At 49.2% G+C, this 26,170-nt stretch overlaps 1 protein-coding gene across 1 annotated transcript in view; it reads right to left on the minus strand.

The window, feature by feature from the left end:
• The window catches only part of Shg (DE-cadherin), a 67,369-nt gene that overhangs the window by 9,467 nt on the left and 31,732 nt on the right, over positions 1-26,170 (minus strand). The gene's annotated exons all lie outside the window — the stretch shown is intronic.

Here is a 26,170-nt window from a genome sequence, read left to right on the forward strand (position 1 = left end):
TATTTTGCAAAGCTTGGTAGCCAGCCCGACCGAACGGGTCGGGAGGAACGAGGGAGAACACCGAACGCTCGTTACGGCACCGAACTTTGCGGCAGCGGCAGCGGTTGCGGCTTTTGCCACCCTACGATTTTTCACTCGTAACGCTCACGACACACCGAACCTACGCCCGGAAATAGCTACGCGCACCGTGTCCAGCCCGACGCGCGATTTCCAAACCGATTTACACACGGACGTTTGCTTTCCGCTGGCAGAAATTTCCATGGGAAACGTACGGAAGAGGGTAACTACCGGGTTTCGGTGGACACTGGACAAACGAATGGCCAACTTTGAACCGATATGGGGAGAAAGCTCTAAATCGAAAGAATTCTTCCAGATTGAAAAATGTACTTTTAATCAACCGCGCGTTCATCGTAACGAATAGCGCGTTCTTTGCGCGCTCTTTGCGCGCCAGTGAATTCTAATTTGTTAAAAATATACGACAAACCGTTGTACTCTTGTGGCTGTTCCGAGCGCCGAAAACAGTTCTTTTCTGAAAATAACGAGCGAGCGAAAAGAGGAACTTAATATTCCCGAGAGGTTATTTCTGCGATCGCAACCGTTGGCGCCGCAGCTCGTTCAAGTTGTCAACGGTCGATGATCGAGCTCGCGAAACAAATTCACGAAACCCAGTAGATTCCACGGAGATATCGAAACCGTTTATCGAGAGTACGGTGGCCCCGCTGCGTCGATAAGATTTATCGAGTTCGATTCGCAGGGGTTTTCGACGGGTGGCGGACATAGCCGATTCGGGAGCGAAAAAAAGAATCGGCAATGATTTTCATCGACGCCTTCGGTCTCGGTACGGTCCCAAGTATCCACACGGTGGTTCCGCAGCGTCGAGTAACCGCATTGGAAAAATCGTTCGACGAACGTATTCGTAGCTTTGTTGCTCGCGGTCTGTGAAACGGTCCTGCCTAACCGGCTGGCGAGTAATCGTTTCTCGATTGGCGGCGGTCCCCTCTCTCGTAAATTCGTGAAAAATCGATCGTTCCCGGGGCAAAGATGGTCCTCCTTTCCGACTCTGGCGGCTAAGCGGTCAGGATTATCGGCCTCGACGAGGAACCTAGTTGCGCGATTCCGGTCCCGGTTCCGTTTCCCTCGCACGTTCGCGAGCAACGCTGCGATCGAAAAACTGCCCGAGATGGACTTCCATTACCGAATTTCGAATTAATGCCGTATCAATCCCCGTACGGATATATCGTCGAGGTCGCCGGGAGAGTGTAATTGGCAATTAACGTATCGATCGGTGAACGGCGAAGCTACGCGAACCGAAATACGCGAAGCTCGAAAAAGCTTCGATGCCCGATGGATTCGGAACCGAGTCGTGTAAACGGAACGTCGCTCGATCGCCACAGCCAAGCGATCTCACTTCTACCGGGAGCGATTCGATCGCTTCCTTAGGAAAGTTTCAAGAGGCTCGCCGGTCCGAAATTCTTATCGCGAAGCGAGGAACCGTCCCAAAGGATCGATTCCCGTGGCCGTTCGGCCGACTAGATAAATATCGGGCCTTCCGACGCCGGCACGCTTTTCTCTGCTCTCGAAACCGACTCGGTTCTCCCTGTACGGGACCGTGCGCGCGAGCTAACCCACTTTCGATCAAGTTCAACCGAGTTCGCCGATAGGACTAAGCCTACGAGCCGAAGAAGCGGTCCATCCACGGGCACCGCCGTTGCGTGACTATTTAGGCGAAAGTGGAACGAAAATTGAAAACGGACGAGATACTGGTCTCGAGCGATCTCTCTCTCTCTCTCTCTCTCTCTCTCTCTCTCTCTCTCTCTCTCTCTGTCTGTCTCTCGGAGCTGTCGCGACTTGCTAAACGAATGGCCAGGGTTCCGTTAGCTCGCGCGAAACGATTATCGTGGAAATGCCCCGTTACGCGAGGAGGAGGCGCTTTAACGCGTCGAAACTGTTTTCGGGGTTTCCCGGTTCACGGGCGTGTTTCCCCGGCTCGTTTCTCCTCGCAAATGCACTTAACTCGATTACGGAGCGACTGCTTCGCTTCGATCGCGCTCGAGGTAGGTCCTCCGGTGCTCGGCACCGACGATGTCTTCGGGAACGCGCGAGGAACGGGGAACCCGACCGGCCGGCCGGCCATCCTTCCGTCCGGCGCAATCAGTAGTCGACGGCCAGGAAAACGAGCGCGACGCCGAGCGTCGACCCTGCAACGCGTCAACGAGCGGAGAACCTTCTCCGTGCACGCGGACCGAAAATACAAACCCACGGGGAACCTAGGCCCCCTCGATTCGAACACTCGCAAATTGAATAACGATCCTGACGATATTAAATCTCGAAGGAAAGAGCGTTCGAACAAAATTTTGCAACGTCCACTGTAGACGCGAAGGGAAAGGGGAACGCGATCGGGTGACGCTTTTGCGTTCCGCGAACGAGTCTCGCGCGACTGTTGTCCAGGCGACGGTCTCTCGCTTCGTTCGACCACTCTGTGGAAAAAGACGGCGGATCGTCGCGCGTTCGTTCCTCGTTCACGGCGCAATAGCTCCGGAAGGAAATTCGGGGGTTCGCTCGAAGGAAAGGGTTCCCGAGGATTTCCCGAGAGTCGATGGGAGAGGGCCACGAGTAACGCGGTCGCATCGGAATCTAGAGTACCGGGGAGCTCCTACGTGCCCGCCGAGAGAACGAGGAACAAAGCTTCTCGTTGATCGACGCTCGAGTCGAGGTCGTCCGACCGACCGACTCGTCGAGCTCTCGATACGCGCTCGGTTCGTTAATAGAATACGCTCGAGTAGGCAACTGAGCGCCAACTATCGCAACGGACCAACGATCCTCCCTTTTCCTCCTTCGGCGTTGCTTCGTTCGCTACTCGTACGGCCGTACCTTCTTTCCCAACGTCTCCCGATTTCCGATTTCCGTTCGGTGCCATTCATTTCCATCGCGCGCCTACCGACCGACGATATTTTTCTTCCGCCTCGACTCCACTATATTGTACCCGTTAAATTAATCTCGAGCAACGTATCCACCGGTACGCGATCACGTGCAGCGTATTACCGTAGCACGCAATTGGAATAAACACTTACGAACGTAGACGATAAACGACGTACCAGTGACCAACGATCGATGCAATATTTTTCACAAAATTGAAGTTTCTTTCTTTTTTCCAGAGAAAGAAAGAAAGAGAGAGAGAGAGAGAGAGAGAGAGAGAGAGAGAGAGAGAGAGAGAGAGAGAGAGAATTAAAGCGGTCGGAGCAGAATTGGTTTCGGTGTTTAACGCTCCACTAAATAGGAGTCCGGTTCGCTCGCGTGCGCTCAACAGGGAAGAGAAGCCGCGGCGATGTGCGTAGCTAGTAGCGACGAGGCTCGATTTCAACGAGATTCGTTGGGACAGCGAAACTAATAAAGTACCGAGTAACTTCGAATCGTCTCGGCGTGCATAAATTTGCGAAGGGTGGCGCGATGCCGGGGAACCCGTTACTTTCGTGATATCTTGCAATAACGTTTGAGTTATCGCTCGGTCCGATAATAAAATCTCGTATCGTGCGTGTCTTTTCCAGATTACGGCAACACGAGCTACGAGCGCAAAGAATCGGCCCACCCGGCTCCTCGGATGTCTAAAATTCCTCGACTTTTCGACCGGAGCTCGATCGATTTTTCCTACACCGATAGCCACCGATTATCCTTGCGAGTCGCGACTCGCGTGACCACGGAGAGGATCAACCAACCCTGTGCACTCCGAGTTTCTTTTCTACCGTATAGGTAGAAAATCGATTCTTCTTCTTTTTCACCGTTTCACGGAGAACGTTGCGCACCGTTAAACGAACGAAACGTTCGTTCGCGGACGCAATTTCTGTTACGATAATTACCGACACCGGTACGCAGAGTGATTTCATTTTCGAAATTAACGCTACCGACCAACGAGCTCGTCGATTAAATTTTCATTAGTCGAACGCGGTCGACTGACTGCCATTTCCCTCAAAATTGAACGCTCGCGTCGCTCAACGAACCGCGACGATTCCTCTCTCCCGACTGTCGTAGTCTCTCCTCTCTCTCTCGCAAAGAATCGAGAGAGTAGGAGGAATAGCCAGCCTTCCCTGCTATCCCCTTAACGGTGAAAGGACTTTGACGAGTTATCGGTCGGGGTTCTCCCTTTTAATCCGTTCGGTCTGTTTCGATGAGAAACGCCTACCCCGAGGGCCGACCTTCTTCTTATCTTTCAACGTCTCCTGGTTCGTTCCGCGCGTCTACGCTCTCGTTACATCGTTCCGATCGTTAATTGCCAAAGAAACCAACGACGTCGAAGAGAGCTCGAGTCGCTCCTTCCTATTATTATCGGAAGCGGCTTCTCTCCTCTTTCGTCTCATCGATGACGCGATCGTTGTTGCAGCAACGGTTTTCCAAATTCTATTCGAACGTCGTTTCGGACAACGGCTGATCTACGGAGTAACGGTGCCATAGAGGAACGGTGAACGTTCGGAAACACTCGTTAGCGTTTCGTTGAAAAATTACGCTAATCGAGGACAACGACGACGACGACGACGAGAAACGGTTTCGAACATTCGTAGTTACCGTTACCGTAGATCCCAACAAGCAACGTTAGCCGAGAAACGACTGGGGCACGGGAACAAACGCGAAACTAGCCTCCGTGACGTAGCACCGCACGGCTGATCAACTTTTACGGTAAACCGTCATCAATTTTCGAGCGAACCGGCTGAATCTGACGTCACCTCGCGGAAACGTTGCAACTCGACGCCAACTTTACTTCGCCCGCGATACAAACGACGCGGTATTCCGCCGCGTCGTGTCACGTCGCGTCGCGTCGCTTTGCAACGTCGTTTCAACGTTTCAATCATCCGCCTGTGGGCCAGCATCTTCTTAAAATGAGGGAACAACTTGCCGACGAGAGGAAATGTCTTTCTACGACGTAACCGACCACTTGAAAGAATGTCCCGCCGTGGGACATGTTTAAAACGGTACGAGTGTACAGTATATCGTCCAGCAGCCGGAGTGCGTCTACCGTGAAATTAACAAAGCCTTGACTTTCGACCCCCGAGAGCCCCTTAACCGTTGACCTTTTAATCCAACTACCACTCGGAAGCACGGAGCGTAAAACGTTTCGGAAAAGGGTAGGCCTGCCCTATGATTGCGATTAGCCTCGGGCCTCGATAAGTCTAGACGCGGCACTGTTCTTTCGAGTATCCGTTTCGCAAACCACGAGTCCGCGGGAACGAGTGTACGTAGCTCGCGGTCTACTCGAAAATTCGCTACAGTTTCCTTCCAAAAGATTATTTTCTACCGATATTTCCTACCTACGATGTAATTGTCCCGATCTACGAAACGACAATTAGCGTTCCCAGTTCGCGAACGATAGACTCGTAGAAAGTGTACGTACGATATCTTTGGCTCGTGTTCTTCGAACAAGGGAAACTAACGAAAAACCTAACTCGTTGGTAGTAACCGCATCGAGCTCGAGCCACTCTCTCTGTGCTCAATATCCGGCACGGGACCGACTCCGAAACACAGAGGTTAACGATGTGCCCCGACCAGCAACCGACTGGACAAAGTCTTCCCGCCGGCCAAAAAAAAAGAAGAAAGTTGTTCGCGTTTGAACCGTGAGCAACCAAGGGACGTTCGTGTAACAATCCCCCCCTATCGTTTCACCCTCGAGCATCGCGGAGGATCGGTAGGGATCCGACACTCGCGACGCTCGTCTCCGTTTCTCTTTCTACCCGTTGTTTCGGAAAAACCGGGACACCTGTTGCCGAAAGAATTTTCCACGTGGGAAAATTATCCCCACCCTCGCTCTCTTTTCGATAGACGACCTCTGTTAACATTCTGCGATCCTGCTACCAAAGCTTGATTTTTGGACTACAGAAATCAAAATTACCACCTACACGTGTAGTTTATTTTTCTGCCACCAGAGGGCGACACCAGACGGCAAGAAAATAGGGCTACTAACCCCTGTATTATTTCGAAATACAAGTTCGAAAACATTTATTATCTCCGGAAATTGTTGATAAGTTATTCATGCCGCAAAAATTGTAGACAAAATTGTTCTTGAATGTTGGGAAGGGTTTCTGCTAAGCAATGCAAGTCCAAATTATGCATCCGTTAGTGCAAACAATCGGAAAGAATATCGATTCTCTCGATCAGCGCAAACGTCGGCGCTACAACATTTTCCTTCAGTTGTGCGTAATTAATGAATGCTGTTAAAAATCAGTGCAAAACCGGTACTTGAATCTTGGTACGAATCTTTGTTACGCAATGCGTTTGGAAATTGTGCAGAAATCGAGCCCGAAATGCAGAAAAATATCGATTCTCTCGATCACAGCAAGGGTCGTCAGTAGGATTGCCTCCGAAAAATGTTTATAACTAATTAATTACGACGAAAATCATTGCCAATTCGGTCCTTGAATGTAGCCACGAGTCCCTGCTATATAATGCAACTCTAAAACTTCACATTTCTGCTGTGTAAATTTGTTAAATTAACATTTTTTCCTTTCGGGGCGAATTATTCCCCCTCCAAGACGCAAAGGGCTTCCCCCTCCCTTCGCTGTTTTCGATTGACGACCTCCTTTAACATTCTGTGATCCTGCTACCAAAGCATGAAATTTGGACTACAGAAATCAAAATTACCACCTACACGTGTAGTTTATTTTTCTGCCATCAGAGGGCGACACCAGACGGCAAGAAAATAGGGCTACTAACCCTGTATTATTTCGAAAGGCAAGCTCGAAAACATTTACTACCACCGGAAATTGTTGATAAGTCATTCATGCCGCAAAAATTGTAGACAAAATTGTTCTTGAATGTTGGGAAGAGTTCCTGTTAAACAATGCAAGTCCAAATTATGCAGATTTGAGTATGAAGAACAGGGAAGAATATCGATTCTCTCGATCACCGCAAGCGTCAGCGATACAACAATTTCCTTGAAATGTGCGTAACTGATTAATGTTGTTAAACATCTGTGCAAAAGTGATACTTGAATCTTGTTACGAATCTCTGTTACGCAATGCGTGTAGAAATTATACAGAAATCGCAACGGAGGTCGAGATAAATATCGATTATCTGGATCACTACAAGCGTCGTTAATACAACACCTCCGGAAAAATGTTTATAATTAATTAATTCCGATGAAAAACTTTACCAATTCGGTCCTTGAATGTAGCCTCGAGTGTCTGCTATATAATGCAACACTAAAAGTTCACATTTGTGGTATGTAAATTTGTTAAATTAACATTTTTTCCTTTCGGTGCGAATAATTCCCCCTCCACGTCGCAAAGGGCTTCCCCCTCCCTTCGCTGTTTTCAATAGACGACCTCTGTTAACATTCTGTGATCCTGTTACCAAAGCTTGATTTTTGGACTACAGAAATCAAAATTACCACCTACACGTGTAGTTTATTTTTCTGCCATCAGAGGGGGACACCAGACGGCAAGAAAATAGGGCTACTAACCCTATATTATTTCGAAAGACAAGCTCGAAAACATTTATTATCTCCGGAAATTGTTGATAAGTTATTCATGCCGCAAAAATTGTAGACAAAATTGTTCTTGAATGTTGGGAAGAGTTCCTGTTAAACAATGCAAGTCCAAATTATGCAGATTTGAGTATGAAGAACAGGGAAGAATATCGATTCTCTCGATCACCGCCAGCGTCGGTAATACAACACCTCCGGAAAAATGTTTATAATTAATTAATTCCGATGAAAAACTTTACCAATTCGGTCCTTGAATGTAGCCTCGAGTGTCTGCTATATAATGCAACTCTAAAAGTTCACATTTGTGGTATGTAAATTTGTTAAATTAACATTTTTTCCTTTCGGTGCGAATAATTCCCCCTCCACGTCGCAAAGGGCTTCCCCCCCTCTTCGCTGTTTTCGATAGATGACCTCTGTTAACATTCTGTGATCCTGCTACCAAAGCTTGATTTTTGGACTACAGAAATCAAAATTACCACCTACACGTGTAGTTTATTTTTCTGCCATCAGAGGGCGACACCAGACGGCAAGAAAATAGGGCTACTAACCCTATATTATTTCGAAAGACAAGCTCGAAAACATTTATTATCTCCGGAAATTGTTGATAAGTTATTCATGCCGCAAAAATTGTAGACAAAATTGTTCTTGAATGTTGGGAAGAGTTCCTGTTAAACAATGCAAGTCCAAATTATGCAGATTTGAGTATGAAGAACAGGGAAGAATATCGATTCTCTCGATCACCGCCAGCGTCGGTAATACAACACCTCCGGAAAAATGTTTATAATTAATTAATTCCGATGAAAAACTTTACCAATTCGGTCCTTGAATGTAGCCTCGAGTGTCCGCTATATAATGCAACTCTAAAAGTTCACATTTGTGGTATGTAAATTTGTTAAATTAACATTTTTTCCTTTCGGTGCGAATAATTCCCCCTCCACGTCGCAAAGGGCTTCCCCCCCTCTTCGCTGTTTTCGATAGATGACCTCTGTTAACATTCTGTGATCCTGCTACCAAAGCTTGATTTTTGGACTACAGAAATCAAAATTACCACCTACACGTGTAGTTTATTTTTCTGCCATCAGAGGGCGACACCAGACGGCAAGAAAATAGGGCTACTAACCCTGTATTATTTCGAAAGACAAGCTCGAAAACATTTATTACCACCGGAAATTGTTGATAAGTCATTCATGCCGCAAAAATTGTAGACAAAATTGTTCTTGAATGTTGGAAAGAGTTCCTGTTAAACAATGCAAGTCCAAATTATGCAGATTTGAGTATGAAGAACAGGGAAGAATATCGATTCTCTCGATCACCGCAAGCGTCGGTAATACAACACCTCCGGAAAAATGTTTATAATTAATTAATTCCGATGAAAAACTTTACCAATTCGGTCCTTGAATGTAGCCTCGAGTGTCCGCTATATAATGCAACTCTAAAAGTTCGCATTTGTGGTATGTAAATTTGTTAAACTAACATTTTTTCCTTTCGGTGCGAATAATTCCCCCTCCACGTCGCAAAGGGCTTCCCCCCCTTCTTCGCTGTTTTCGATAGATGACCTCTGTTAACATTCTGTGATCCTGCTACCAAAGCTTGATTTTTGGACTACAGAAATCAAAATTACCACCTACACGTGTAGTTTATTTTTCTGCCATCAGAGGGCGACACCAGACGGCAAGAAAATAGGGCTACTAACCCTGTATTATTTCGAAAGACAAGCTCGAAAACATTTATTACCACCGGAAATTGTTGATAAGTCATTCATGCCGCAAAAATTGTAGACAAAATTGTTCTTGAATGTTGGAAAGAGTTCCTGTTAAACAATGCAAGTCCAAATTATGCAGATTTGAGTATGAAGAACAGGGAAGAATATCGATTCTCTCGATCACCGCAAGCGTCGGTAATACAACACCTCCGGAAAAATGTTTATAATTAATTAATTCCGATGAAAAACTTTACCAATTCGGTCCTTGAATGTAGCCTCGAGTGTCCGCTATATAATGCAACTCTAAAAGTTCGCATTTGTGGTATGTAAATTTGTTAAACTAACATTTTTTCCTTTCGGTGCGAATAATTCCCCCTCCACGTCGCAAAGGGCTTCCCCCCCTTCTTCGCTGTTTTCGATAGATGACCTCTGTTAACATTCTGTGATCCTGCTACCAAAGCTTGATTTTTGGACTACAGAAATCAAAATTACCACCTACACGTGTAGTTTATTTTTCTGCCATCAGAGGGCGACACCAGACGGCAAGAAAATAGGGCTACTAACCCTGTATTATTTCGAAAGACAAGCTCGAAAACATTTATTACCACCGGAAATTGTTGATAAGTCATTCATGCCGCAAAAATTGTAGACAAAATTGTTCTTGAATGTTGGAAAGAGTTCCTGTTAAACAATGCAAGTCCAAATTATGCAGATTTGAGTATGAAGAACAGGGAAGAATATCGATTCTCTCGATCACCGCAAGCGTCGGTAATACAACACCTCCGGAAAAATGTTTATAATTAATTAATTCCGATGAAAAACTTTACCAATTCGGTCCTTGAATGTAGCCTCGAGTGTCTGCTATATAATGCAACTCTAAAAGTTCACATTTCTGCCGTGTAAATTTGTTAAATTAACATTTTTTCTTTTCGGTGCGAATTATTCCCCTTCCACGTCGCAAAATTCTCCCCTCTCCTCCCCAGTTTTCGACGGAGAACCTCCTTTAACATTCTACGATCCTGCTACCAAAGTCTAATATTTTCACTACAGCAGAAATCTCATTAACACGTGGATTCACGACGTGGGCAACGCAAAACCTCCTTCGAATTGCTCGTAGTTAATTAATGCCGTTAAGAATCATTGTAAAAGTAATCTTATTTCCATCGAAAGGTTGCAACTCGTCGCCAAGTTTAGTTCGGCCGCGATACAAACGACGCGGTACTCCACCGTACGTAGGTCGTTTTCCTCGACCGACTCGTCGAGTAACTACCAAATGGCAACTTTCTCGGCCTAGTAGAGGGCGAGAAAAAATATTCCGATCGAGAATTTTCGTTTCTCTCTGATTGTTGGCCGGTACGGGAACGTTTCGTTTCGCTAAACTACGTTCAAATAGGATGGAACAGAATGACGCGGAATGGTAAACCTTTGCTCGATCGGTCGAGGGTTCGCGATCGACGAGATTCAAAGGAGCCGTTGGGATTCGATCCAACGATACGCACCGCAATCCCCGTGTCGCGAAACCGCTAATCATCTCGTCTCGTCTTTCGCAAGGCCGTGCTCGGTTTGCGCAATATCGCGTAACATCGTGGCCGGTATCGGTTGGCATCGAACGCGTTCAAAGCTAGACGAATCAAAGAGTCCTCCCTCGTTGTCGCGGCGACTAGCTTTCGTTCGAAAACACCGAGAGAATCGCCCACGGAACGCGTACACCGCGCGCACTCGATCACGCGTTCATGGGATCGACTCCGCTGGCGAAGAAAATTAGCGAAACACCGGGGAATGGAAGAACCTTGTCCGTTCGATTCGCGTCCGCGATAAGAGAGTAACGCTCCCGTTGCCCCGTGAACGATAAACCGGGGAAGCGAAAACCCGTGCAAACTCCGATAACCGGAAAGCGATTTCGAGCTGCGCGGTTCGTCGCGTAAATATCTCTCGGCGACCGTTTTGTTCTGCTTTTGCGTCACCGACCGAACGCTCGATAAATACGAGAACGTCGCTTTGCACGCTTTGCTCGTCCATCGCAATTCGTTCAACTGTTCGCGTTCGTCGATTCGTGGAAAGAGTCGCGAGGACGGCAGCCGGTCTTCCAGGAATCGCACCTGTTCAATTCCTCGGACAGGGCTTTCGACTACTCGACCGTAAACAATAATCGCCTCGATCGCTTTACAAAAGTTATCGCGCCTCGCGAGACACTCGTATCGAAAACGGTTCTAAGATTTCGCAACAATACTACCCGAACATGTATCTATCTTTTACGTAAGAAAAGTCAAACGATCGAACACAATCCTCGGCCGCGGAAGCAACGACGACAGCGTGTACGTACGAGCGTCTCGCCTCTATATTCTTCACCGTCGTACGTACATACGTACATACGTACATACTTACATACGTACATACGTACGTACGGTATTATCGGCGATCGAAGGGAAGGACAGCGAACGAGAACGAACCAGAGTCGAAGAAAACAACAACGTACGAGAAAAAAGCAGCATCGATAACGAACAAGGAAGATCGTCGAGAGCGAACGGGACGTAAATAGTTTAAAATCTGGAATCGAAGGAAACTTGTGCGTCTTTCCATAGGGAATCGATCACTGTTTGCACACGTGCAACGAACGAGCCGTTCAAGACAGCGGGGCGTCCGTCCCGTTCCAGGTAAACGAGCGAGGTTTTAGCTACAAACGATACTTAAGGTCAACCGACCATAATAACGGCTCGCTTACCGTAACTAAAAATAATCCGAATGGCATCTCGCGTTTGGTCTTGTTTTCCTCGGCAAAATCTCATTAACGCGTTATAAATATTTTCACAGGTATAAAGGCGAGCGTAATCGTTAGATTTCATTTTCTTGTTAAATCTGCGGTATTTAAATGCCAGGATTCGTGACACGATGATCGTAAAATGAATAAAATCTAACGCGAACGCGCAACGAGAATTTACCGCAAGTACCCTTTGAAAAACAACGATTCCCAGTAGGAGTATTTCCCCAAGGGATGATGTCGGAATCACTCGGGCTTCCTATTATCGAATAATCGAGAGCCACGGGGAAAACACGAGCGAGAGAGGGCACCACACCCCTCCGATTTCTTCGTTTTCTCGATGACGAGAACGAATCTAAAACAGGAGAAAGAAATCGGGGATCGTCGAGCATCCCGATTTCGGGCTGCGGTGGCCGCGCGCGTACGCGCCTATGTTTATCTACTTAGGCGAGAGGAAGTGGCGGAAGTGGAGGAAGTGGCGGAAGTGACGGAAGCGAAGTACGAGGTGAAGACGGACGTTGCGCGAACAATGTTGGTAACGCGAGACTACCGTTTATCTCGGAAGTTTGCGCGAACAAGGATATTTCGGTATAATTCAGTCTGCGACGATCGGATATAGCCGCGGTCGGATCGTTCCTCGTGACGAATAAGTAACGCGTGAGCTTTCGACTCGCGATTCGAATGATTTTTTCGATACGTCGAGTTTACCGATGTGGAAATTTCGCACAGTCGCATAATTGGCCAAAGGCTTCGAAACAATATTTGGAAGATTTTGTAACGTCGCGTTTGGCTTCACCTTGTTGGCAAGCGGTTGCTCCGCGCGCAAGGAAAATATCGAGAATTTTGAGTGGTACGGGTTGCTCGAGAATAGGTTACCCAATTGCCTCCTTTAGCAGCGGCACGATTAATGTTTCCATAGTTGATAAGCTTCAAAGGCGAACACGCTACAAGGCAAATCTGTTTCGGAATTGTGCAAGGTCATTATTCCGTTCGAGCGTCGGAAGCAGGGTAAGCAGTCTCGAGGGATCGAGGGATCAACGAGCAGGTGTCGTGGATCCGATCCACCGCGATAACGAACAACAGGCTTCTCGAGGATTGCCGATTACACCGAGAAAAAAAAGCACTTTATCGCGGCGAGCTATCGATCGGGCGGCAGCGTTAAGATTCTCTGGATTCTTGGTTCGGAGAACGAACTTGGAACTTGGAAGCGATAGAAAACGCTAATAAACGCCAGGAGACTGTAAACGGGAATTTTATCGTCCTCCCGCGGGAATTCGTAAAGCTCGTTTCCACGTTTCTCGGTTTTGTATACCGTGAACGCCGAGCTCGACCGTGACACGCGTCCCGTCCCGTCCCGTTCCTCGAATCTTTCGGGGAAGTTGGATTCCAACCAGCCCTGTTCCTGGAATTGCTTTCTCGGGCACTGTATTCTCTCGATGAGAGCGGATAGTAACCCGGGACCACCGCGTACTTTACACCGTTTCTCGGTTCTTTCCTGCCAAAGGCGTGTTTCGAGTCGGAGGGCAACCGACCGAGCGCGCAACGACACAGACGATCTTTGCAACGGTACAAGTTCTTTGGGTTAACATCTTTTTCTACCTAAAATTTCTCGACGCTACAATTTTTTCGGACTAGAAGTTTTCATTCGCTACAATATTTGCCTCCGGTTCGACGTAAATTTCTTTACGGCACAGTTCTTCTTTAACACCGTGCGTAGAATTTCCTTACCGTAGCGTAATCTTTTACGCTGAGATTTTTGTACGCTAGACGTACGGAACTCGTAAGATTCGAAGGCAAGAGTGAGACGGAAAACGATGGGGAGGAGGCCACATCCGGCTCTCATCGAGAGAATACTGTGTACTCTCGAACCGAGGCCACCTCCTGGAGTGCGACTGGGACTGCCGACGAAAGTCAACAACGACAAAGTGTTGTGTTCGTGTTACTCCCCTCGTCTTCGGCGAGGGTAATTTTTTTCAATCCCTCTCGGACACGTGTTCCTAATTCTCCTACCGTCGATTCTGTTCGTTACTACGACCCCGTAACCCTCGACAACCACCCCTACGGAGAGTGCGACGCGCCCCGCCCCGCCTTGGTGTTCCTTCTCTTAACGAACCTCTCTCGCGTCGCAAAGTTACGAAACGAACCGAGAGGGAAAAGTCGGTTACCAGTCGTTGCTTTCTTTTACCGTTTTCTCGGTGCACGGGACCGGAGATTGAAAAATTGTCCGTACGCGTGGATTCGCGAATTGCGAAATCGCTTTCACTCGAGCAAGTCGAGCAAGTCGAGCAAGTCGAGCAACGCGATCCCCCCCAGGAAAACGCGATCCCCTTTCGCAATCTCCGCGCTTTTCGACGCGCGTCTCCATCGTCCAGCCGGACCGAAACGCGCGCGCGGTTTACTCGAGTTTACCCAGTTTACGGGCAACGAACTCTCCATAGTTCAGATTCACCGCGAAGGATTACCACGTGGATTTAGCTTACAGTAAGTAGCTTACGTCTTTATCCGTTAGCTATGGTCAGCCACGAAACTCGGAAACGCGTACGTTTCCACTAATATTGGATTTGAAGACGTTCGATCGTTCTTAACTAAATAATCCACTCCGCGATGCTGTTTGCTCGCGAGTTCGTCAAACCCGCTCGTCGTAGTTTCCTTCGAGAAACTCTACGACGATTCTAGGGACCCGTCGGCCATCGTCCGCGGAGAGCTAAACGCGACCACCAAACGAGGAGTACCTCCTGTTCACGGTCCGGATGCCCGGATACCTGGATGCCCGGATGCCCGCTGAAAATATCGTACGCAAAGCTTCGGAGTAGGAGAATCGAAGAGGATCGGAGAGTCGTTAAAAATACGTTGATCGTCGCAACGGAACGAGTACGCGAACGCGAACGCTTGGCTCCGACGAGTTTCCTAATCCCCGTATCGCTCGGATATTTCAGGATGATCCGAGGACTCGCGCAACTTTGCCTAATGGTAACGAAATACGGAGGCGGTTTCGAGCGGCTGCTGCGTATGCCGTATCTGTCGTTATTCCCGCGACGCGACGTCGAGAACCGCTCGAGAATTACCGAAATTTCTCAAAGGCCGACACACTAGGCGCGTAGCCGAACTCGGCGACGCCTGCCTGCCTTGTTGGAAACGATACTGCGAGGAACCAGTAGACGGTGCGCTCGTACCGTGTGTAGAGCACCTGCCTAAGATACGTAGCTGGCTATTGTTTCGCTCGACGACCTTACCTCGCTTCTACCTCCCCGCTATCGACTCGTGCGTTGGCCCCATGGCCATCGACCGATAGGGGAAGGGAGATCTCCACCGAATTTAACGGCTGTCCTTTTGAAAACTCGAATCGGGATTTAAAAGCGAAAGGAAGAGAATCGTCCGTTGAGTTTGTCGTTACGAGAACGTTTGTAAGGTATCGGTGAGATTTCTCCTTTTCTCCTTTTCTCCTTTTCTCCTTTTCTTCTTTTCTCCTCGATGTTCGGTGTTCGGTGTTCTTTTCTTCGAGCGAATCTAAGATTCTGCCCGGTCCCGAGTGGCAATCGCTAACGAGAATTTACCGTAGCGCGAACACGCGCGTAAGCCGAGTAACCGCGTCGCGACGTCGTCGACCGATGTAGGTCGGTACGGTTACGTGGTCGACGAAAACCAAGTCCTCGAGAAAGAAAAGACGCGCGAACGTAGTCTCGCGATGAAAAGGGGTCAAAGGTTGGCACGCGTTCCTCGGCTCTCGTTACCGGGTTCGAAACGCCTTCATTGGCGGAAATTCCACGGCTCGTTAGAAACGTATCGCGCGACAGGCTGCAAGAATTGCAGTTAACGCGCAAAGCCGGCCGCAAACTGGGAACGTTTATTGAGCGCGTCGACCGAGACGAGAACCTACGATCCCCTCGTCGTCGCATTCTCGTTTCGTTTCGATCGCGACCCTGTCACCGACGGTTGCTCGAACGATTGAACGAACCACGGCTCGTTTTTCCACGCCCCGCGAATTGTCACGGTCGTATCGTATTAATTAATAATATCGACGACACCCCGTGAACGCGTTAAGCGTTTCAACGTTCTCGGAAAAATAGAAACAGTCTTCGAGTCCTGCGCGACCGCAGACTTCTACGTAAAAACTAAACCCGGATCATCCGCAACCACCACCGTCACAGTGAAAGTTTACACCTGGATGAAATACGCTCGGTCTCTCTACCGTATTTACTTGTCTTGCTTACCAAACTCGTCGATTGTCCTCGTAACGAAGATTTTGATCCACCGAGCCGAATTCGAAACGGACGCGTCTCGACGGTAATCGCCGAAGAGGAGAGTGGAACGAGTCGAAAGACACGAGGTTCGAGCGAAACGACAGCTTAATCCTTGTCGCGACGAGAAAGGAAAAGGTAAATGGCTCGCAACAAAGGTTTAATAACGCGGCATAGGGCATTCCTTTTGTGTTTCCCGAGCCGGTAGAGATCAGCCATATTGGAGGTAACATTTTCATCAACTTTTTACAGTCGGTCGTTGCATATTGTATTACTTTTTTCCCGTTCTCGTTTGAAAACTGGAGAAAAGAGGACGATCGGGCGCGTGCACGTGGTTCTCGCGTGCAAAAAAACGAGAGAAAAAAGAAAGAAAAAAAAATTACGCCACCGAGGACGGGAAGCCGCTGGTTTACCCAGCGAGATTAAACTATAAGCGACGAGTATCGAGCGGCCGTATTTTTTATGGCATTTCGTCGGCGTTGCTCGTTACCGGTGGCCGGTCAAGAATTTTAATCTTTCCCCGGAGGAACGAGAACAAGCGTCGCGCGACTTTTCCCCGACACGGGAACATTTCAAAGGGAGCTTTTCGCGCACCGCAACGGAAACGACGTCGCATCGAGCGGCAAAATAAACTCATCGGTCATACCGTAGATCGCATTAATCCCCCGTCCGACAACGAGGACCGCCGTGTGTCGCTCGCTCCGTTTCGATCGACTTTCAATCCAAACAGCGCAGGAGCGTTATTACCATTGAATTTCAGCTCGGTGGTCGGTGTTGGTCTTTTTCTCTTTATTCGGTTAAAAATCGTTTTCAGTCCGGAGACGAACGTTTCGACAAAAATTCGACAACCGGTCGTTCCCTCCTGCTCGGTTTCGTCTTTTCCTCCTACGTAATTCGGACGAGTTTCGACACCCGCGGCGGCTCCTAAATCGGACACTTTATCGAACCGAGCAACGTATCCTGAATAAGTGTTTCGGTCGACCATCCAACCGGGAAATATTGGTAAAATATCGGGCTGGTGGTGTTTTGGTTGTAAGTTGCCGCGCGAAAGCACGGTGAATGTTTCGGGCGACAAGGGTGACGGCGATGGTGGAAAAAGGATCTTGGGTGACACCGAGCGTGTCCCTGTGACTCGACCGTGGTGGTGACGGAAGCGGTGGCAGGGTCGGTGTGGCGGTGGTGGCGACCGGTGGTGGCGACCGGTGGTGGCAGCGGTAACGGTGGCGATGGTGGTTGGCGTACAAAAGGCGACCGAATGACAGGGCCGGCGAGCCAGGCCGAGAGTTCGCGAATAATTACAGGGCAGCGTTACACGGTTCTCTCTACTTTCCCGTCGGCTCGTCCATCGGGACAAAAGCCAAGCTGCAGGGGACTAGCTAGGTCCGCGACGCGGCACCAACGACTCCTCCCGTTGGCGAAAATCAGCTCGAACGACCCGATTCCTGGTTAGCCGCAGCCTTTTCTCGATCGAACGTTCCCGATGAATTCGAAACCGTATCGGAGGGTTTCGAGTTGGTGCGCGTACCGCGAGAAAGTTTTACCCTCGCACGAAATATCCTTACCCGTTTAGAACCGATCGGGCCTCGTCTCGTTCCGATTCGAGACAAGAGGGTAGGGAGGACGCGTTACGATCGGATAACGCACACCCGAGAACGTTACGAATCGAGCGAACGTTGCGTTCGCGTTTTCCGTGTCGAGTTTCATCCTCCTCCGAAAGGAACGCTCGCTCTTCCATCCGTCTCTATTTAACGCGTTGTACGGTTCTCGTGTACGCGCGCGGTCAACACGCCCCTTTCGACTCGTTGCCCATCCCGTTTCCGTAGTACGTAACTACGATCGGACTCGCCCGAGGCGAGTCTGCGTTTCGCGTTTCGCGTTTCGCGTTTCTTTTTCGTCGACTTTCCACGCTTTTACGACCGAGCTTGGCCCAGATACGGGTGTCGGGATCGCGTAACTCGACCGATTCGATTCTTTCTCGGAAATTTCCCTTTACGAATCGTATCGGGGACCATGGGAACCTTCCGTGTGCGATTTTGGGTAGGTCGATGAATCGTCGACAAAGTCGAAGGTGACCTCGATGACGTACGAACGAGAAACGCGATCTTGAAGATTTTTGGACGAAAAAAGAGAAAAGAAAGGGCAGGGCGACGAAACGATCGCGGACGATCTCGCAAAGTCGCGAAGAAAGGGGAAAAACCGGTTACCGTTTATCGCCACCCCGTTGCACCGGAGTACACTTGTTTAATTTCAGAATCCCGATTACGCATCGATCCGTGACCGCGACAGCCTAGAATTGACCGACTTTAACCCCCCCATGTTCGATCGAACGTTGGAAGGTAGTACGTTTATTCTACAATTTAATCGATCCGACTGTTCGCAAGGTGGTAAGATCCACGAAAAGCCGATAGCATCGTGCCGTCGTCGGTGTCCGTAACCCCCGATGCGAGTGAAAATAACGTTCAACGATCGAATACGCGTGCCTACGCGCGTTCGATGATCCCGCGAAGAAATTTTATTACACGATTTTTCGTAAAATGATGCAAGCCGAGTGTAGGTGAAATATTTGTAAAACGATGATTACGCTCAAAGGAGAGAACACTCCGCGTAGGTACGACTTCGAGGAACTACGTTCTCCAGGATTGCTCTCCACGAATTTAATTTGTCTCGAAAACTGGGTGCAAAACGCACCTGTAGAGGTGGGGGTGTATATCGTACAGGGAAGAGAAGACGGTAGATTTGGGGTGAACATTTGCATTCCCCGAGAACGTAATTCCGTGGCGTATGCTCGTTAAAAGTCTTGGAGAAAAACGAACCGGGGAATGACGCTTTATATTGCGCGCTCACCGAGGCCGCCGCTCTATTTTCGCGATCGCGTCTTTGACGAAGCGATCGCGAATTTCGGAGGCGTTGAGCTCGAATCGACCGACTCGATTCTACGCGGACCGGTTGAAAAAACTCGTACGAAATATTCGCAAAGAGCGATAGAACGATGGCTCGTATCTCTCGTCGATCACGGCCCAGTTGGACGCGTGGTACACTCCTCTCCAAAAGTATTAGGACACCTGCTCGTTTCGTGCGAAACTCAACATCGATCCAGTTTCCTTTCTACCGCTTCGACGGCATCGAATCGCCCGAACGATCTATCGTTCTATAACTACGTATATCTGCCGTTGGTGTAATTAGTTTACACGTTCTTCGAGTACACCAAGTTCCGAACCTTTTCGTTTAGGTTACGCCACGATTCGAAACGCGAGCTGGACAATTTCTCCATTGTCCGTTGAGCTTCGGAACAGCAGCGTATGGAGTTTTGTACGCAGGTGCATCGTCCAGAAACATATCGAGGATTTTTCTTGGCGCGGTTTCGCGACTCGATTCGCGACCCGACCCGCGCGAGAAATCGACGCGCTCTAGAAATTGCGTTTACCATGGTCGCGCGAGCCCACGGTTGACCAATGGTGCGCGTAACGACCAATCACGGACGTAGGTATGTTTGCCAGCGGCGACTAAACGCGATACGTGCGCGTGTTTTCGAAATTCGCAGGAAACGCACAATTTTCCGCGTCAGCTTTCGATAATTTATGCTCGCGACAATTCCCACGAGCCGCAACAACGCGTCGTGTTATCGAGACGACGGCCGACGGCCGACGGGCTCTGTCCGTCGCGATTCAAATTCGACGATTAACCCCCTCAATGACGCCGATCGCGAGCATCGAAAACACCCCAAACTACCACGCCGGCAAATCTTCGCTTACACTTCTCTGTAAAACTCTTTTCAACGGCTCCCCGTCGTTCGATCGAGGACCAACGAACGCGCACCGCGTCGAAATCTTCTCGCCCGGATACGATCCACAGTGGGAGAATCGTCGCGAATTAAATAACGTCGTAATTCGATGATCGCGCTCGCAAAGGGAGCCCTAATGGCTTCTCGTCGAGATTCGACGAGAGTCCGTCAAACTCGCACCAGTGATTTCAGACTCGTCGAAAGAGGGGAGCCAACGGAAGCGCGGAATTTAATTTCGACAAGAGTGCGTTCGAAACGCACCCGCGACTAGGGACGAACTCCCAGCACCGGTAAATAGGATTGCCGCTCGAAGCGCGGAACAACGCTCGACGCGCAAAGAGGCTTTACTCGAACCGCTCGAACCGCTCGAACCGCTCGAATCGCTCGAACCACCGTGCACGCGTACGCCGAACCGAATACAACGGGAGATACGTACCCTTTCTTAAAATTTTCCCGGCCCTACGGAAGGACATCCAAAATTCCATCTTCTCAGAGTATTTCCGCGTTCGTGTACGTAATTCATCGTGATTCGTCGCCAATCGATCTTTATCGAACGAAACAAAGAGCAGATTCGTAACCGTGGACAACACGAACGGGGGACGTAATCGCGCGTACGTGACACTGGCCGACAATCGCCGGCTAGGAAAGTCACGTGCACGTGACGGCGGCCGTCAAAGTTTTACAAACGCTCGGGTACTTTGGTTCGGACCGGGAACAATTTTCGGCACACACGTTTACGCACACTCTGAGAGACTCCCGAGGTTTATCTCGTTTCGAGTCGTAGGAGGGCTAGGGGGCCTGGACGCGAAAGCGACGCAGCTAGAAAATGCGCTTTGGTCCCATCGAGTTGCACGCGTACGACCCGCATGCCGTATCTTCGACCTATCGCGTTGTCGGTTTTAACCGAGCTTTACGAGCCCGCAACTTTTGCCGACGTTTAGCCGAAACCAAAATAGGGAAATAATAAGAAATTTCTATTTTCGCTCGCAGGAGGGAGCCATTGCTTTCCCAGGGTGAATTTGATCGCAGGCTGTATTCGTCGGGAACGTTCTCGAAAGCAGAGGACTGGCAGTGCTGTGGCAGGGACGGGAGAATCGAAGGGAAGGGAAGGGAACAAACATAGGAATTAGGAGCTTGCGCGGTACCGTTCGATCCGATTCGGCGATTCAACGATATATTCGTAACGCAATTCCCGTTGCGTTCCCGTCGAGCGGAAAAAGATCGAAAGGGGACTTACCCCCCTTCGATGGAGCCAGCTTCCGAAAGCTCCGCCACGCGCCCTCTTTCCACCGTTAGCCGTTCTCTCGGCCCGATCGCAAGGCGTGTCGAATTCGGTGCACGGACAAGAAAGAAAAGGAAACCGTCGCGAAACGCTGAATCGTTGACGAAGCGTTTACGAACGAGCGGCTCGCGCTCGTTTCAACGTTTAACGAAAGCTACGCGGAAACGAGAGGCGGAAGTAGTCTCTCGTCGAATTTAACGAGGCGATCTTTACGCGCGACGTCGACGGAACATCGCAACTAGCTAGAAAGGACGCGCGCACCGATCCTAATTTTCCCAGACTCGACTCTACGGGAAATTATTTTACGAGCACGCGAAAAACTTTTGTATCTCACCGGTGGGGCTGTGTTCGAGAACCCGTCGCTGACTCTAAATTAAAAATTCCACGGTGAATTCGCGACGGTCGCGCGTGCGCGAATGCGATCGCATTTTATCACCGGGTTCGTTGCCCACCCACCGATCCTACGAACAGGAACTACAAAGAGGAGTTCGCTCCGGAAACGAAGTGGCGAATGGACGGAAGTAACGCGACATCGGCTAGACATCCTCCAAATATTGTTCGAGAGAAATCGAACGCGTCGAAGAGCTGCGAGTAGTCCTCGCGATCGGCGGAAACTCGACCCGTTACGTTTCTTACTTTGACAAATCGTATTATATTTAAAGGCGCGCAACCGATACATTTTTTACGGAATAATCAACGAAAAAGATATATCTACGACAACGAAACGTGGAAACAAATCGATACGTCGTATCGTACCGTTCGGAGGAAGGAAATATTAAGGTAAAAAACCACAACCGCTTTGTGGATCGCAATTCGATAAATTTCGCGGACCACCGGACCGAGTGTAAGCTCGCGTTATTCTTTCCCGGTTTCTCGCAATCGCGCACAACCGCGAGCTAACGTTTGCGCCCGATTCGACAGACGTCTTGTGTGCTCAGCAGCGCCGAGAATTTTAATTATTTCATTTTGCGCATGCGGAAAAAAATTGCCTCGCATCGATGGGCTTTGTTCTCGTTGAGATTTAAATCGGAACGCGATGGTACGCGTGTCCGCGATACCACCGGTACGAAATAGCACGAAAATTCCATTTCCATTTTTGCTACGCAACAAAGACTTGCCCGAATATCGCGATCTCGTAAACCGACCACGCGACAACATTGTCCTCGTAATTCAAAGAGATGCCGAACGATAAACGCCCTTTTCCCGGCCGACAATCCGCCCGGCCGTGTTTACGCCTTTTGCGCGACTACGCTTCGCGGAATACAAATCTCTCGTCTCGTTTTTAGCGTTTGTCTTCACGAGCATTTGTTCCGATCGCGAGCCAAGTGGCGACTAAATTTCCGGATGCAATTTCCTCGTCACTCCTTGACCCACCCGCTGCGATTAATTTAGGTCCGTGTTCGATATCATCGTATCGAAAACGACTAGGATTTCGTACGAACCCGAAGTCACGATCGACCACACGATCCGCCAGCTGTAGGAACAACGTGTACACGTGCACATTGTGAGCGTAGATTCGCCGTTATGTTTCGACAGTGGTCGATCGGCGGTCGAAGAAAATTCAGAATAATAGCGACGCGAAGGAACACGGTATCTGGGATTTTTCATTTTTTATCAAACGTCGAAGACGTTTTCCCCCTATTGGACTGATAAACTGGTAACTAGAAAAATCTGTGTAGACATCTCGGTGTCGGAAGAATCGAGCCGCGAAGGAACTCGCAATTTGGATGCGCGTTTTCTAATGGAAACAGTGGAGCGTCGACAGCGCGTCGCGTCGGCGTTGCGTCACTAGCTTTGGAATAGGCGTATGCTATGCAAATGGAATCAATTTGCGAGTCGTGGGGCGTCGCCAGTCCGTGGACAGGATAGTCCCGAGCAGCCACTCTCCCTTTGAATTTGACCCGGTTTCCCCGCCGGTCCGAGGTGTAACGCGCGTCTCTTCTTCCTCGGGTGGGACACGAGTTTCCCATCGGGGGAAATGCGAAGAAAATGGGCAGCCACGGTGCGATTTAATATCGTACAATCGGCCGTAACGTTCCCACCGAATCCCGATTCGATTTTCATGGGAGTCGCGGAGGGTAAACCTCCTGCTGTTCCCGGTGGCTGGTACGCCGTCCAAATACGAGCCGATTCGATGTTCGACCCCCACGAGATGAACGCACACCGAACGCACGCGCTGCACCAGCCCTACCTACTCCAGGCACGGTACGCGCTATATTCCAAGCTTGTTTCGTCGACGGTCACGCGTCGTCGTTCCGCATACGGCAATAAGCCCATCCGTGTACCCTACACCCTCGCCGCGATGTATCACGTGCATCTCGACGCGCGTTCTACGATACGGTCGTACGCGTACGCACACGTGTCGAGATTCGGGAATCTTCGAACGTCGCGAGCTCGAAATCGAATCGCGTTTACGAACCGCATCGAGAATCGGTGAAATTTCTTTCCCTTTTTCAAACGGTATCCTCTTATTTCCGATGCAACCTGTGTTTACGATAATCGTAAAGCGGGCCCTCATTTTCTCTCTCCCAGCGGCTTCCGTCCGCTAAGTAATCCGAGTGAATTTCTACGCGCTCCACCGGTGGGGGGTTAAACGTCCAACGGACATCCATCGCGGCCCGAGAAGGAGATCCCGTGAACCGTAAACCGTGAACCGTGAAAGTAGATGCGAAGCTCGACAAACCGGAAGAAACGTTTTCGATTCGGTTCGGTGTGTTTCCTCCTCCCCGTAGATCCGACGCAAAGCGGAACACGGGCTAACCGAGACCAGAGACGACGCGATTAAAGAGCCGATAATTTCCTTGCGAAGCCGGGGGGCGGACCAAGGGGGGACCGAAGCAGGTTGGAAAACAAGGCTACCGGAGCAGAGGGAGGATTCAATTCGTCCGGGAGGCATCCCGCCAACACCTATTTGCCCTCGTTGGGAAAGCGATGAAAAACAATTTCAATCTGGCGAAGTAGAAAGTTTTAGGGGCGGGGGGAGGACGATGCTTCCCGCGCCTCTTCCATCTCCCTACTTCTCTTTTATTTTTCCCTTCGTTTCCTTACCCGGCTGGGGATCTCTCTCGCTGTCTCTCTCAAATATATATATATATATATATATATATATATATATATATAGATAGATAGATAGATACATATAATACATACATAGGTATCTGTTTTCCCGAGAGCCTTTTCTCCTCTCCCGCGACAGTTACTTTCCAGTTCTTCTCGGTGGAGAGGCTTCTAGCAGGCGGTGGCGCGGTGGCGCGCATCTCCGGACGTCCCATTTAATCCGACACCGACACCTTCGAACGAATCGCGGCACGTCGGGACGCCTGGCGTTGTAACGCTCGTGATACGAATCCAGGAAGACCCGAGGCGAACTTCCGGGAAGAGTCGCGACGATCGAAAGTCGAACGGAAACACGATAACGTCCCGAGAAAATTTCAGGATCAAAATAGATTAGCGAGAGAGATTCCAAGTTGATTGCCGCACGCCGCGCGCCGCACGCTGCTCCCTCTTTCTCTCGAGAGAGTTTCAAACTCGAACGCCTCGGTGACGTTCTTTTCCACTTCTACTCCCGTGACTCGCGCAACCTTAGCGAATTTACTTATTATCTAATGTGAGGATTGATCGTGGTCGATAAAAAAAAAGGTGCTGCGGTACCTTGGAAAAAATGCACTGGTACACGATAATGTTATTTGTTACAAATTTTTCCAAATTGATCTACCATTTTCGAATTTATTACCTCACTTTGATGTATTTACGAGGAAAGATTGGACAAGTTTTCACCTATCGGTACCATTCACCCTCGACAAGTACTGCACGTTTAACGGGCTCGCGCAAGCGATTTCCTTATGTTTGATTCTCGTTAATCGTTCAGCGACGAACGCGCCACGCTAGTGCTCGGGGAACACGTACGTATATCGGAGCACAATCGGCTCGAAGAAACGCTCCGGGTACCGTGTTGCGAATATTCTCGATTCGGATCGAATTGTACGCGCAGGGTCCTAATTCCTAGTTCCTGCGTTCGACGGAATCACCTTTATCCTCCTCTCCTCCCTGATCCCTCGTCCCTGCCTGTGTCGTAGCAATGCCCGTTCTCTGCTTTTGAAAGCGTGCTCCCCGTAAATACAGAATGTGACAAAATTCATGGCGCAACGTCGGTCTCCCCCTTGCGCGAGCCACGACGCAGGTCGAGATTTAGAGAAAATATTTTCATTAGGGGGTGGCTTCCATTCCGAGGAAATTAATTTTTGGAACGAGGCGCTAACAATGACCGTGCTATTGTTAAACACCTCCAATTTTGTCTACGGACGATGCACAGCGAAAGAGAACATTTTCGATCAAATTCGATTTTCTCTTCGTTTAAAATTGTCATTGGAATCAGAACACTCGGTACGTATAGGTCGCACTACCCGCGGGCGAGTTCTATTAATTTTTCATCCGTAGCAGAAAAAAGAACTCGGGGACTGCGCTGTAACCACGCTTAGCGACGCGCCAATACCGTCGCCAACGATTCCGCGATCCGATGATTTCGAGTTATCGACTTGACCTACGTAATTTATTATTTTCAATTTTAAAAAACAAATTACCGAAATTTGCGATAATTTTGTATAGCGATTGTTAAAATATATGAGCAACGAAATGGATAAATTGACTCCAGCTTGATTTCATTAGAGGCGAGAGTCTGGTGCAAGTACGTATAGATAGTTCCGAATTTGAGCGGTTCGATCGAAGGATCTCCGAGGTAGACCAGCGACGCGGCGATCGCAGGCTCTCGATATGCTTTTCGCTCGTCGATATTATTCGCGAAAGGCTATAAGCGAGACTCGTTCATTGTCAAATACGTTCTCCTCTCGAGGCTAAGAGGTGCGCGTCCGACATCGATCGTCTTAACTGGGTCGTCTTCTCGGTCAGAGGTGGTAACGTCGAAAAAGAGTCTTTGCACTGGCG

Source organism: Ptiloglossa arizonensis, chromosome 4 (genome assembly GCF_051014685.1).
Source record: "Ptiloglossa arizonensis isolate GNS036 chromosome 4, iyPtiAriz1_principal, whole genome shotgun sequence".
Lineage (NCBI taxonomy): Eukaryota > Metazoa > Arthropoda > Insecta > Hymenoptera > Colletidae > Ptiloglossa > Ptiloglossa arizonensis.